Source organism: Vombatus ursinus, unplaced genomic scaffold (assembly GCF_900497805.2).
Source record: "Vombatus ursinus unplaced genomic scaffold, bare-nosed wombat genome assembly UNPS02014779.1, whole genome shotgun sequence".
Classification (NCBI taxonomy): domain Eukaryota; kingdom Metazoa; phylum Chordata; class Mammalia; order Diprotodontia; family Vombatidae; genus Vombatus; species Vombatus ursinus.
In genome coordinates, this window is record NW_020954557.1 from 33899428 (window position 1) to 33915097 (window position 15670).

At 36.1% G+C, this 15670-nt stretch overlaps 1 long non-coding RNA gene across 1 annotated transcript; it reads left to right on the plus strand.

Moving 5' to 3' along the window:
* Positions 1 to 11073: 11073 nt before the first annotated feature.
* On the plus strand, positions 11074 to 14340 carry LOC114045642. The gene is made up of 2 exons (XR_003569408.1): positions 11074 to 11451; positions 13364 to 14340. It is a non-coding gene; the product is annotated as an uncharacterized LOC114045642 (long non-coding RNA).
* Positions 14341 to 15670: the final 1330 nt, after the last annotated feature.

The following is a 15670-nucleotide window of genomic DNA, read 5'->3' on the forward strand; positions in this document are numbered from 1 at the left end:
AACAAGAATCACAGGAAGAACAAGAACAAGAAGAACAGGAACAAGAACAAGAACAAGAAGAACAAGAACCACAAGAAGAACAAGAACCACAAGAAGAATAAGAACAAGAAGAACAGGAATAAGAAAAATAACAAGAATAAGAACAAGAAGGTTAGATATTGATGGAGATGTTGGTGCAAGTGTAGGTATAGGTATAGGTGCAGGTATATAGTGGTGCAGTAGAGCAAATTCTAGGCCTGGAGGCAGGAAGACCCAAGTTCAAATCTGGCCTCAGACACTTGCTATGTGATCTTGGGCAAGTCATTTAACTACTGTCTGCCTCATTTTCCTCACCTATAAAATGAGGATAATAATAGCATCTTTCTTCCAATGTTTCTGTAAGGATAAAAATGCGATAATATTTGTAAAGCATTTAGTACCGTCCTTGGCACACAGTAGGTGCTATATAAATGCTATTCTCTCTTCTTGTTTACCTTCTTTTCATTATTATTATTATTATTATTATTATCACTATTACTGACATATTTAGACATATGCATATACCTACATGCACATGTAGGTATATCTATACATAAATACATATTTGTGTGTTTCATATATATAAATGTGATTATATATATGTCTGTATATGTATATTCAAAATATATACAAGACAACTATAAGGTAATTTTTGGTGGGAAGACAATAGCAGCTGGGGGCAGGGTCAGGACAGGCTTACTATGAAGTGTTCTAGAGCTAAGTTTTCAAGGCAATAAGTGGACCTGAGAGGTCAGAGTGAGCTAGGAATGCATCCCAGCACAGGGTACACACAACAAGTGTAAAGGCATGGAGATGAGAGGTAGAGTATTGTGTGAAAGGAATAGGAAGAATGTCAGTGGAGGTGACTTGATGGTACAGGGAGTAATGTATAATAAGGCTAGAAAATTAGCTAGGTTTGGGTCAGATTATATGAAGTACTTTAAATAATAAATAGAGTTTACATTTGATCCTAGAAACAAATTGGAGCTACATTAAGTTGCAGAATAGAGAAGTGGCATTATCACACCTGAGCTTTAGGAGAGTCACTTTGGCAGATAAATCGGTGACTTGTACTCATCAGGCCAGTGTTGTTGTTGATGATTTTAATTTTTTCCACCTATACCAGGGCTCCTATCAAATAGGCACCTGTATATTTTTGTTTGTTTCATAGGGTTGGCCCTGAAAGTACATGAAGAAAATAGAATTTCGTCTTCTAAATCTCTGATTTATAGTTTATTATAGCAAACCAATTCAATGGCACCTAGCACTATTACACCACATTTTTCATCTACAATATCTGCTTTGAAATCATTTTGTGCTATCAATATGAGTCATCTGGAACAGTCTTTAGAATGAGAAGAGATGGAAAAAGCAGGTGTTGGTTGATAAGATGGAAATTTTCTGAGACTGTAAGCAGAACAAATTAAAGGACTTCATTGTTCAAAATACTACATATAATTATATGTAGTATAAATATTACATATAATGTTCTTGGACACTACACCTCTTTCAATGCAGCCAACATTTGCATTATAAATATTACATATAATGGAGAATTTGGGTAGCTAATGTATACATATATGTAGTTAGTAATATACTAACTCCATATTATCATAAAAAGAAGGGAAAGAGGATAAAAAGGTCCCTCTCCCCAACCCAAATGGAAATAGCAGTGACTTAGATTTAGACAATATGAGTTCAAATATCAGGTCTTCTACTTAATACCTACGTGACCTTTGACAGCAACTGTCTCCAATCTTGTTCACAGTTTACTCATCTGTAAAACAAGGGGTTTAGATAAGATCATCTTTAAGGTTGATTTGAGTTCTAAATTCTGTGATCCTAAGAAATTACAAATACCTGAACTAGTTCAAGTTAGGAAAAATGTTAAACCATATGGTTTCAAAAGTAGGCTTTGAAGCTGTTATATACAAAAATACACAGAAGACTGGAAGAAGTCATCTGGTTTAATTCCTGCCTCCAGGAAACCCTGCCTAATGTTTACAAAGGTGAAACAAAGTGAGCTGCTTTGGTGCAACTGTGTTTAAAAAAAAAAAAAAAAAAAAAAAGGAAGTATACACTATTATGGTTGATGTTGCTGTGAATTAGCTAAATCTTGATGGAAAGTGATATGGAATTATTTTAACTGAAATAACTTCTAGTTATTCATATCAAAGAAAGTATAAAATAGGTGAACTTGCCACAGGATTTGCCATTGTTGTTGAGAAGGTCTGGAAAAAAGTCTAAGACAAAGCAGGATTCCCAAGGTTGTCAGGTCCTCCAGATGTTGCTACTTCTGGATAACATTGTACTGATTAGATAAAGCTCCAGGGCCTGGCACATAGTGGGTACTTTAAAAATGTTTATTGATTGATTAAATATATTAGATAACATTTATAAATACTGAAAAGAGTCGGGAATACCTAGCCACAGAGGAAAATCCAAATGGGTGAAAAAATGACTGTTGTTCAGATTACAATGGGCACTTCCATGGATGACCAACAGATCTTTTCCATCAATACATATATATGGGACAAATACTGAAAATGGACAGTGATCTTATTTTACAATTTGACAGGAAGACAATCAACTGGATTGCCTTTGAGAAATGGCATAATTTTTTTTCTTATACTTCCACCACCCCTTAAGCTTTTTCCTGAAATAAAAGTTCATCTTTTAATACAATTTTTAATAGTTATGGTGAATTGAAGCTGAGGATTGCCTAAAAGGCAATGATGAGGTATATGGTGGGTATGAAGAGAAAGGCATAATGCAGTATAAATAAGGAATTGCATGAAATGAGCAGAGTAAAAGATTTCAGAGAAATGTATGACTTGTAAAAAGATGGCCTAATTAAATAGTGAATGTGAGACACAACCTATGGATAGCTGTGTGTACCGTTGGTATGCACATAACGTCAAGAGCTCTAGGAGAAGGCCCACAGCATATAAAGTAATTTGTGACCCTGTAAAGCATTTATGATCAGACATAGATGAGAGCCATAGAAGGTGGGTAGGCATAGATGGCTTACAATTGGCATCATTGGAGGGAATACCCACATTAGTGAGATTACTGAAGCATTATAGTATTAAAACATGACAGTATTAAAACTGAGTATTAATATTAGAATTTTATATTAGTCAGTGAAAACTACAAAACTTTTCAAACCTTTATTCTAGAGATTCTATTTTTGGAGAATATCCTAACAAGATTATTGACAGAAGAAAAGTCATACATGTACCAAATATTTCTTGAAGCTTTAATCATAATACGAAAACAATTTAAAACAATCCATAAGGCTTTACTGTAACAAATCATAATTATAGGGAAATTGCTAAACAAATTGTGGCATATGAATATTGTGCTCAAATGTGAAGGAAATGGGCCTAGCAATACCAGATCTCAAATTATATTACAAAACGGTCATTATCAAAACAATTTGGTACTAGATAAGAAATAGAGTGGTTGATCAATAGTATAGATTAGGTAGACAACATGCAAATATGCAAATGAAAAAGCAACACAGTGTTTGATGAGCCCAAAGATCCCCACTATTGAGACAAGAACTCACTATTGACAAAAATTGCTGGGAAAATTAGAAAGTAGCCTGATAGAAATTAGGCATAGACCAACATCTCACACCATATACCAAGATAAGTTCAAAATAGATATGTGATTTAGTCATAAAAGGTGATATCATAAGCATATTAGGGAAGCATGGAAAAAATTACCTGTCAAATTGATGGATAGGGGAAAAGTTCATGACCACACAAGAGATAGAGAGGTTTACAGAGGTAAAATGAATAATTTTGATTACGTAAAATTTTAAAAGTTTTGCCCAAATAAAAACCAATGTAGCCAAAATTAGAAGAAAATCAGGAACCTGGGGGGAATTACAGCAAGTTGCTCAGAAAAAAGGTCTCATTTCTCAAATATATAGGGAACTGAGCCAAATTTATACAAATAAAACCATTCTACAATTGATAAATGGTGAAAGGATATAAATAGGCAGTTTTCAGAGGAAGAAATCAAAGCTATCAATAATCACATGAAAAATCGTCTAAATCACTAATAATTAGAGAAGTGCAAATTAAAACAACTCTGAGGCACCACCCATCAGATTGTCTAAGATGATAGAAAAGGAAAATGACAAATGCTGAAGGGGATTTGGGAAAATAGGTACACTAGCACACTTTTGGTGGAGTTATGAACTAGTCCAACAATTTTCTGCAAAACAATTTGGAACAATGCTCAAAGCACTGTGAAACTATACATATCCTTTGGCCCAGCATTACTGCTCCTTGGTATATACACAAGGAGATCAAAGGAAAAGGAAAAGGAAAAGGACACATATACACAAAAATATTTATAGTAGTTCTTTTGATGGTAACAAAGAATTGGAAATTGAGGAGATGTCTATCAATTGGGCAATGGCTGAACAAGTTGTGGTATATGAATGTGATGGAACACTATTGTGTTGTAAGACATGAGGAAAGGATAGTTTCAGAAAAACCTGGGAAGACATATCAACTGATGCAAAATGAAGTGGTCAGAACCAGGAGAACAATATACACAGTAATAGCAATATCATAAAAATTTATCAGCTATAAAAGACTTGGTAAATCTGATCAATACAATCTTCTATTACAACTCCAAAAGATTCATGTTGAAAAAAAAGCTATCCACCTACAGATAGAGAAATGATGGATCAGATCGCAGATTAAAGCACATTTTTTTATTCTTCATCATTGTAAGCCAAGTTTATTTCCTATTATTTTGGCCTTTGTGTTAATAGATAATTTCCATCATACAATGACAGAGCTAGCAGGCGCCTTAAAGATATTCTTTCCCAATCCATCACCGTTATTTGACATGAGAGGAACTGAAGCCAGCTTAAGGAGGCCAAGAGCTACCCAAAGGACATAGAAAGTCAGTGGCAGACTCAATACAACAATTTATGTCTCCTAATTCCCTACCCAATTCTCTTTCCATGATATTCACACTGTCCTTGACACCATAAGGTAAATATTATTCTCGTGATATTCAAATAGATCTAAGGTCTCAACAATTTCTATGATGCCTCCATCTATGTAGACTGTAAGCATCCCTGCCTGCCTCCTTGTAAATAAGCATGATAGAATGTCAGGGCTATCAGAGAGATGTTCTGTGCAATATATAGTCCAACCTCCTGACTTTACATAGGAGAGAAAGGAGACCCACAAGGGTTAAGTGGCTTGCCCTAGATCACACAGCCACCAGGAACAGAATTTAGACAAGGATCCAGATTGCCTGGTTCCCAGCCCAGTGCTCTTTCTGAAGAAACACCACTCTATTCCTCTTCCCATCCTGAGAAATAGTTTCTTTATAATAACCCTGTCAAGATTTGAAGACAACAATTAAGTCACCTCTCATGTTTTTCTCTTCTAGACACACATACATACACTAATGCTTCCTAGCTTCCCTGGCTTCCTTCAAATCTCAGCTAAAGTCCCATCTTGTGCAAGAAGCCTTTCCCTGTCCTCCTTAATCTTAGTGCCTTCTCTCTGAGATTATCCCCAATCTAACCTGTATGTATCTTGTTTGTGTATAACTTTCTCTGCCATAAGACTGTGAGCTCCTTGAGAGCAGAAAATTGGGTTTTTGTTTATTTGTTTTTGCCTTTCTTTTATCCCCAGGGTCTTAATGCCTGACACATAGTAGGCACTTCATAAATGCTTATTGACTGATTACCATTGATTTCTTTCCACGACCCTAAATCTGGATATTTACGAAAGGAAGGAATTTTTTGCATAAGATGGATTAATAAGGGTTCCAATGTCCTGTTCAGTGCCTTAAACAAAAGAGACACTCAATAAATATTTATGGATCTGTTTTGTTGACAAGAAAGAAACCCTCCATATGTATGGGGCAGTGGCAGGAGGGGAGGAGTAGGAAATGTGGAGTTAACTTCACCACAGTTAAGGGAGTGGCCTTGGAGAACTGAGTGTTACCTAAACCACCTACTGGAAAACAAAAGTTTAGTTTCTAAGTAGCAGGTTGTATTTTGGAGATTTTTCAAACCACAAGGGCCTCTGTTTTGCATATATAATTAACTGTGTATGCACCCCTAGTTTCTAACATCTGCAAGGAATGGAATACCTGAGGTTCTTTCCTGCTCTCTGGTTTTAAAAATTAGATTGTTACCGTCGCATACTTTCCCAACTCCAGAAAAAGAAATCTCAAAAACAAGCCTATTCACTTACTTATTTGTTCTGCTACATAACTAAAACTTCTTCCATAAAAAGAAAAAACTAATCTTCTGAGCTATGATTAACAGTTCAGGAAGGATTAAAAGTCCAAAGCAAGGGGATTTTCTAACTGTTCATTAAATTAGGTACAGAGGGCCACCATTATAACTCTGCTCATTATTTTGTAGTTTTAGTTTTACCCTGGCCTAAAACATCTGTACAAAAGCATAACAAATATAAGATGATTTGGCAGCTTGCTGTGGGTATTAGTCCTTTCCCTGGACACCTAAAGAGGTATCACTGGTTATTTAGTCAAAGCAGACATTCCCTCAGGACAATTTTCCCACAACTGTACCTTTGTACATATCATTTTCTAGCCCTCCCTTTCCCTATCTATACTTGTTGAAGTTCTACTTCTCCTTCAAGGCCCAGCTAAGGGGCCACCTCTTCCATAAAGCTTTTTAGAATCCTCCAATACCAGAAGTCATCTTTGCCTCCCCAAATTCTCACCATATTTAGTTTCTCTTTTCTGCACTCACAACACCCTCCTTTTGCTATATCACTGTGTGTATGTACCTTATCCTCACCTGCCAGATTACAGTTTCCATTAGAGAAGGAGGTGCCTTGTGTATCTTATTTATAGATCTAGTCATATTATTCCACTGATCAAAAATCGTCCTCTAGAACAATTTGGAACTATTCCCAAAGGACTGTAAAACTGTGCATACCCTCTGACCCAGCAATACAAACCACTAGTCTGTATCCCAAAGAGAGCAAAGAAAATAGAAAAGGACCTTTTGGTATAATAATATTTATAGAAGGTCCTTTTGTGGTTGCAAAGAATTGGAAATCAAGAGAATGCTTCTCAATTGGGGAATGACTAAACAAGTTGTGGTTTATAATTGTTATGGAATACTCATGTTATAAGAAATAATGAACAGAATGATCTTTAAAAAAAACTGAGAAGACTTATATGAATTGGTACAAAGTGAAGTGAACAGAACCAGGAGGACATTGTACACAGTAAAAGTAATATTGTATGATGATCAACTGTGAATGCCTTAGGTACTCTGATTAATTCAATGATCCAAGACAATCCCCAATGATGCATGATGAAAAATACCACCTCAAGAGAGACAATTGACAGACTCTTAAGTACAGATTGAGGCATACGTTTTTTCATTTTCTTTATCTTTCTTATTTTACTTTTTGCAACATGGCTTATATGGAAATATGATTTGCATGATTTCATATGTATAATTGATATCATATTGTTGGCCTCCTCAATGGATGTGGGAAGGGCTAGAGGGAAGAAGAGAATTTGGAACTCAAAATTTCAAAAAACGAATGTTGAGAATATTTTTTTAAAAATCATCTACAATTTCATATTACCTATAAAGTAAAGTTCAAACATTTTTGCATGGCATTTAGACCCTCTAAAATCTAGTACTACCCTACCTTTCCCTCCACATTTTTGTGTTCCATAAAGTTCTTCCACAATATTGTTTATTCCACAAAACTGTATCACAATTGGGATAAATATTATGGCCCAAACATGCCCTATGGTAAAATAATTCTGCCTCTGCTTTGACTATTGGTTATGTCTATCCATCATTTAAAGCCCAATTCAAATGCTACCTTCTCCAGGAAGCCTTCCCTTATACATACACATACACATATACACACACACACATACATACACACACATACACACTCACACCAATTGGTAATAACCTATGTATTCAGATTTCACATAGACTTGGTTTTGTGCCTCTCTAATAATACTTACCATGTAATATTGTGTGCTATACCTATGGTATACTGGTAAGTGTTTAACAACCAACTCTTGGGGAGGAGGGTTATATACAAGACCATTTTAAAGTTTTCTCCATCACTTTCTCAAGTCTAGAAAATCAGCAAAATAATAAATCAAGTCCTATTTGTAACATTTGCTGACTTCTGAGATAGAAATGGTCCCCTGAAAATTTAACAATCAGCTCTTGAGAGCCAATTAGATCTGGATCCTTCCCACCCCTGGCATACCTATCTATGTGGGCATCCCATTTTTGTTCTAGACTATAAGCCCCTTGAAGACAGGTATCATGACATCTAAACTTTATATCTATATTTTCATGTTCCATCTTCCCTGTGTCTAAGAGTCTGTACTTTATGATACTTAATAAATGTTTGCTTAATTAATATTTCTTAGGGTGGATATCTATTCATTCTCAGTTTTAGTAGTGTCTCTTCCCTATACCTGGAAGTTAAAGGGTTAACAACTATAACTAATTTATCTTTAAATAGCAGTGTGGTTGTATAGCTATTTCTAAGCATTTATCTCTAATCAATAAAAATGTGCTCAAGGCTGAACTCTTAGAAAATATATATGATTAAGTACCAAATGTACTCTGTGGCCATCTCTGTGCCTTGTGGCTGCCTGCTCATGGCTTATTATCTGATCAGGAGAGGCTCTTCAGCACTTTTTGTGGTAGAAGAAAATTCAGGCTCTAAGTCTGGACTTGGAGTATTAAATACCATTATCCGGTAAAAGGGCAGTAAATGGAAAAAGTAGTCAATAGTCCAGATCTTTTCCCATCAGTCTGAGATTCTGAAATTGAGGTGGGTATCATCACTTCACTCCTGCTGCATTCATCTTTTTGTGAGGAAGACAGATCTTTTGGTATAGGGATTTTTTGCCCCTCCTGAAACATCTGGATTTCTTTGTGGATAGTCAATTTAAAAACAACTAGGTCTGTAGGATATTATTGCGGGGGGGACATATCCAATTCCATGCCATTGGTTCCTACAGACTTAACAAGAATGGAAATCTGGGTTATGGAAAGTCCTCCAGGCTTTAGAGACATATAGCCACTTTTCACTCTGTCGTCTCATCCTAAAATAATGCTAGCTGCCACTGCTGTTGTTTGCTTTTTTTTGATGAAATGACAACATGTGGACATTCTTGAGTATTTTCCCGGCCATATCTTGTTCAGGACTGCAGTATATTAATGGGACGTTAAATGTCTACCCCTGCCCGCAGTTATTATGTCATAGAGAGCTCATTTAACTTCTGTGTACTGCTGGCATGTGTCATTTGAGAAAAACCAGGTATGCAGATGTCCCAGTAGACAACAGGGAATGAAAATAACAGTTATAATAATGATAATGATGATTATGATGATGATGACAATTTAAGATTTATAAAAGTTCTTTACATTTATTTTTTCATTTGATTTTCACCACAACCCAATAAGGTAGGTGTTATTATTATCCCCATTTTACAGATGAAGAAAAAGAGGCTGAGAGAAATTAAATGACTTGCCAGAGGCACACAGATAATAAGTGTCTGAGGTAGGATTTGAACTCATATTGCATTATCTGGCTATACTAGCTATGCCAAAAAAATTTCTAGGTTGCAACCTGATCACCAATCTTCCCATTTTTTTGGACTCAGGATTTCAGTATCTTTAAGAGAATTTCCATTTCTCTTAGTAAGCATTCACATTGTAAATGCCCTTATTTCTGACTTTGGGTTGGGGGAGCTACAGTGGAAAGAGTACTTGCTCTGGACTGAGAGGACTTCATCAGCTCAAATCTCATCTCTGGTACTTGCTACCCATATGACCCTAAGTATGTCACTTAACTTCTCTAGCCCTCAATTTCCTCCTCTGAAGAATGACAGAGTAGGACTATATGCCTTTGCAGCCCTCTTTAGCTTTAGACCACTAATTTATAAATCAAACAAACCATTCATTCATTCCTTCATCCATTCATTTATTCTGTGAAGATTCATAGAGGTAACTACCAAGACCTTCAGCTACATGAGTTTTTTAAAGGTTTTATCGGTGGCTTTTCTTTTCATATAACAACTATTTTCTAATATACACCTCCATCACTGAACCTCACTCTCTGTAACATAACTACGAGAATGTCTGAGCACATGCTCTCTCTGTATAGGTAGTTCCTTCACCTTTCCACCAAGAGAAGGGAAACTTATTCTTTGGGACCAAGATTGGTTATCACAATTAATCGGAGTTCAGCTGTCTCTTAATGTGGTTTTTGTTTACCTTTGGGCAGTTAGGTGGTACAGTGGATAGAGCACTGGGCCTAGAGTCAAGAAAACTCATCTTTCTGAGTTCAAATGTGGCCTTAGACCCTTGCTAGTTCATGTGACCCTGGGCAAGTCACTTAACTCTGGTTGCCTCTATTTCCTCATCTGTAAAATGAGCTAGAGGAGGAAATAACAAACCACTGCAGTATTTTTGCCAAGAAAACCTCAAATGGGGTCACAAAGAATCAGACATGACTGAACAACAATGAAATCATTTACATTATTGTCGTTACTATGAATATTATTCTCCGGGTTCTGCTTACATGAGTGTAATGCAATAATACTGACTAAACACTTGGATTGTGGTTAAGGCCTACATGGCGGTAGATATGGAAATGACTCTAAAAAGGCAAATAAGAGAGCCCTCCTGTAACACATCTTTCTATTTGCAAAAAGCACCATACATGACTGGGAGATTTATGTCTGGACTAAATAGACCAGTCAGTGCTGTTCTCACAAAGAAGCACTTTTGATTTCAGCTTCAGTGGTCTAAAACTAAATGCCAGAATGACTGATGATACCAAGCACTTAGGCCAAGGCAACTTCTTCAAGGCCTGCTGGCAGAGCTTGAGAGATCACTTCATAACTACAAAAATCTTTGTCTTCAGGAGTTTCTCCCTAGGTTAGAGGAGAGAGATGGGTGACTTACTTGAGCGCTTCCTTACACCGGGGCCCACTTTGGCACCTGGCCTCTTTTTGAGGCAGAAAGTAGGACAGGACTCCGCCTGTGCTCAAACTGCACTGAGTAAGCTCTTAGTCAAAGCAAGAATAAACAGAGAGCTTTCTTCCTTCTTCTACTGAGCCATAACTTGGTGACAAAGGTCCTTAACCACCCAGCTTTGGCTCTGTTCTCATCATGCATCTTACCCAGCTATTGCCCTGAAAGATAGATTGATCAACTTCAGATGACAGAAAGCATAGACCTGCTAACTGCAGATATAGTATAAAACCTTCAGCATTAGTCCTGTTAGAATCCTATGCATATACTGGAAATGCCACAGGGTGACTGCACTGAGCTTTCTGCTGAGGCTTCAGGGCTCCCACCATGTCCAACTGGGTACAGTTGAAGAACTTGGGCCACAGATCTCCCTAAAGGTAAGATATGGTTCTAGACTTTTTGAATTCCACCAAAGCTAACAGCTCCTTAAGAAATTTCTCCTCAAATTCTCTATTTTGGCTAAAATATATATTGGCAGAAAAATATTTCTCTCAAATCTCCTTAGCAATGATAGAAACTCTTTGGTTCTTGGTGGAATTAATTGTATACAGGGGCAAAATGAGCTATTACAACTAGAATGTTGCTTGTGTTCCTACTATCTTTTTCCAGAGGCAAAACAGCAATAGCTTCAAGATCGAAAGATTTGCTGTAAACATGCAGGCTGAATTGGCAGTATTTTCCTTGAAACACGGGGAACATAAGTCTCACACTTTCTACACATTTATCTACCATCATGCTACCACTCAGTACCAGCAAAATCTGTTTCTTAATAAGTCATATGTCCTTGATTAAGCGTCCAAACTCATCATGGAGTAGTAGACTGCTTAAAGTATAACATGATCATCGAGGAAAATGCTTTGGATAGCAGCAACTACTCCCTGGCACTGCTCATGGAATCAGTTAACATCTGGTTAAAGGATTCTGTTGTATAGATCAAAGCTCTGTCATTGTCTCAACAGTAAAGCTCTGGCGACAGAGGAACTGGGTTCAGATCTCCCACTGATGCTTATTACTTGTGTGACATTGGACAAGTCACTTAACTTCACTGGATTCAGCTTCCTCAGCTATAAAATTTGGGAGTTGGAGGTGATGACCTCTGAAATCCCTTATAGTTTTAGGTGTATGATTTTTTCATCCTGACTGGTCACACCCTTCCTTTTGGACTTTTATCATTTCTCACTAGGTTGTTCCCACCCCCAGTCACATGAGTACAACTGAGGCAAAGAATATTAGTTCAGTTCAACACAGTTTATAAATACTGATGGAATACTCTCTAATGGAAGTTCCAGGCTCTCATCTATACTCTCATGTGACAAAGGTTTTTCTCCCTTCATGTCATGGATTGTCTTCACTCCTAGTGACATTAGCATAGCTTGGGATTCAAATGGCCTTATAGGCAGGGTCACTATATGCACATTAACCTCTCTTGGCTACACATACACACACACACACACACACACACGTGCGTGTGTATACATATATGCATGTATGTATGTGCACATATGTACATATGGGTATTGTGTGAGTATGCACACACACATGTGTGTGTATGTGTGTGTGTGTGTGTGTGTGTATATATATATATATATATATGTATTTGTGTAGATAGTGCATGCTGACTTCGTGTTTGGCTGTTACTGCTGCCTATCTCTAGCAGGCAGTATCCAATTTCACATTGATCAAAATTCAAATCAGTAGAAAGTTGTTGGTCCATGATTAGAACTAAAGCCATCTAAGCATTGGCATTTGACTTGGAAGATAACAATCTTATGAGATAGTAGTATTAAAAGTTTTGTTTCCACCTAACAAGAGAAAAATGAAACCCAGAGAGGGTAAGTGACTTATCCACAATCACATAAATTATATATATGAGATCTAGGACTCAAACTGACATTTCTCATTCCAAATCCATTGTTCCTTCCACTTTACCACGATGAATTTTTAGATATTGCTGCATCCTCAGTATAGAATATGTGAGATTCTATTGGCTCAAGAACAAACTCCCATCAAAGAGAAATGGAAACTGTGAAGAGAATAAATAATGAGAACTATATGATTATTTTTTAAATTTTACATTTATAAAATTCTTTGAGTTTCACTATGGATTTTTCTCAAAATAAGTCTGTTTGATAGGTGACACAAATATTGTTATCTATACATTACAGATGAAGAAACTGAGTGTCAGGAAGTTCAAGTGGCCTATGAGAATTTATCTTATAGTTTATTATTTTGACATTTGACTACCTACTAAATGAAGTCTAAAATTTGTTTCTTTGATTTTAAACTTAGGATTCAAGAACCTCTACAATCTATCTCCAACCTACATTTCCATCTTTATCCCTGACTATTCCTCATCATGTGTCCCACTATCCATAACACTGGACTGTTTTTCTGGAAGTTCCCCAAGCATGCACCACTTGTTTTACAGAATCTCAAGAAATGAAAATGACCTCAAAGGCCATCTAGTCCAACTTGAAATCTCTACAGGAACCCATTCTTCTCCTTATCAGGCAATGAGTGGTCATCCACAAGTTTTTTGCTTGAAAACTTCCAGTAAATGGGAACCCACAATCTTCAGAAGCATATCATTCCACTTGGGAGATTTACAATTGTTAGGACATCAGGCTGAAACTTGCCACCTTATAACTTCCGCCAGTTGCTGCTAATTCTCCCTGCTGGGGCCATACAAAGTTTGATCCTTCTTCCACATAACAACCCTTCAAAAATACTTTTAGATAGCTATTATGCCTGACCCTTCCTCCACCCAAGTCATTTCCATGATTCAATTGTTCACAAATAAGCTACACTTTCAGAATCACTTTGTGCCTTTTTCTTGAGTTGCAAAATTTGTTATGGTTATTGAATTAGTATATGAAAATGCTGTCATAAAATAATCTCCCCTCAAAATAATATCCTTCAAATTTTAGCTCTTTGAACTTACTTAAAAATAATTTGACAGTGTCCCAATTTCAAATGTCTTTGTAGCTTATTGTATTCATTACTTCAGCTCATTCAGGTTCTGGATGACTTATTTCTATTCCAAGAGGAGCCTGTATAAGTATTGTCTAAGCATACTAATAACTGTTGACCTGATTCTCTCATCTCTATGTCTATGTAACTTCCATTAAATCAAAATATCTTTCTAAAATGCCTTAACCTTGAGAATTCATGAGCTGTTCATATGGGAATAGTTCAAATCTCCAAAATGATTACTTTTTAGTTGTTATTATTATCTCCCTCTCATAATAAATAGAACCTACAATCCACATTTTGAATTTATATTTTCATGAAGAAACTCTTGGAAAAGTTGAAATGGCCCAACTGGAAAAATGTTCTAATTCTTCGGTTTATCCAGGTGGATAATCTCAAGAAACTCCAGACAGTGAGTAATAGATTGAACCACTTTTTTTCTTTTAGGAATATTTTGATGTTAACAAACACCAGAAAATGCAAATGCTTCTAAATACTCCAAATAACAGAAAAAGAAAATTATACATGAAACTAAATTTCTATTATACACACCTTGCTTTTTCCCCCCAAATGCCAATAGTTTTTATTTGTTCAGTCCCCTTGTTCATATCCTTAAAAGGGGCTAAGAATATTCTTTGTTTTTCTAATATACTTTATTTTTTCCAATTACATGTAAAAACAATTTCAACATTCTTTTTTTTTTAAATTTTGAGTTTCAAATTCACTCCCTGTTTCTCTCCTCTCTCTCCCTTGCTGAGAAAGCAAGCAATTGTATATAGGTTATACATGTGCAGTGATGCAATACATATTTCCATATTAGTCATGTCATGAAAGAAAACACAGACAAAAAAAACTTACACACAAATAAAGAAAGTAAAAAATAGTATGCTTTGATCTGTACTCAGATTCCATCAATTTTTTCCTCTGGGCATAGATAGCATTTTTCATTAAAAGCCCTTTAGAATTATCTTGGTTCTTTGTACTGCTGAGAATAGCTAGGTCATTCACAGTTGATTATCATATGATATTGCTATTACTGTGTATAATGTTCTCCTGGTTCCACTTATTTCACTTTGCATTGGTTCATGTACATCTTTCCACATTTTTCTGAAAGCATCCAGCTCATCATTTCTTGTAGCAAAACAGTATTCCATCACAATCATATACCACAACTTGTTCAGCCATTCCCCAGTTGATGGACATCCCCTCAATTTCTAATTCTTTGCCACTACAAAAGAGAACGTCTATAAATATTTTTGTACATATAAAAGTCCCTTTCTTCTCCTTTTTAAAAATCTCCTTGGGATAGAGACCTACTAGTGGTATTACTAGGTCAAAAGGTATGAACAGTTTTATAGACCTCTGGGTATAGTTCCAAATTGCTCTCTAGAAGAGTTGGGTTGGTTGTCAACTCCACCAACAGTGCTTTAGTATCCCAATTTTTCCACTTCCCCTCCAACATTTGTCATTTTTTTCTGTCATATTAGCCAATTTGATAGGTGTGAGGTGGTACCTCAGAGTTGTTTTAATTTGCATTTCTCTAATCAATAGCAATTTAGAACATTTTTTCTTATGACTACAGATAGCCTTAATTTCTTTGTCTGAAAACTGCCTGTTCACATTTTT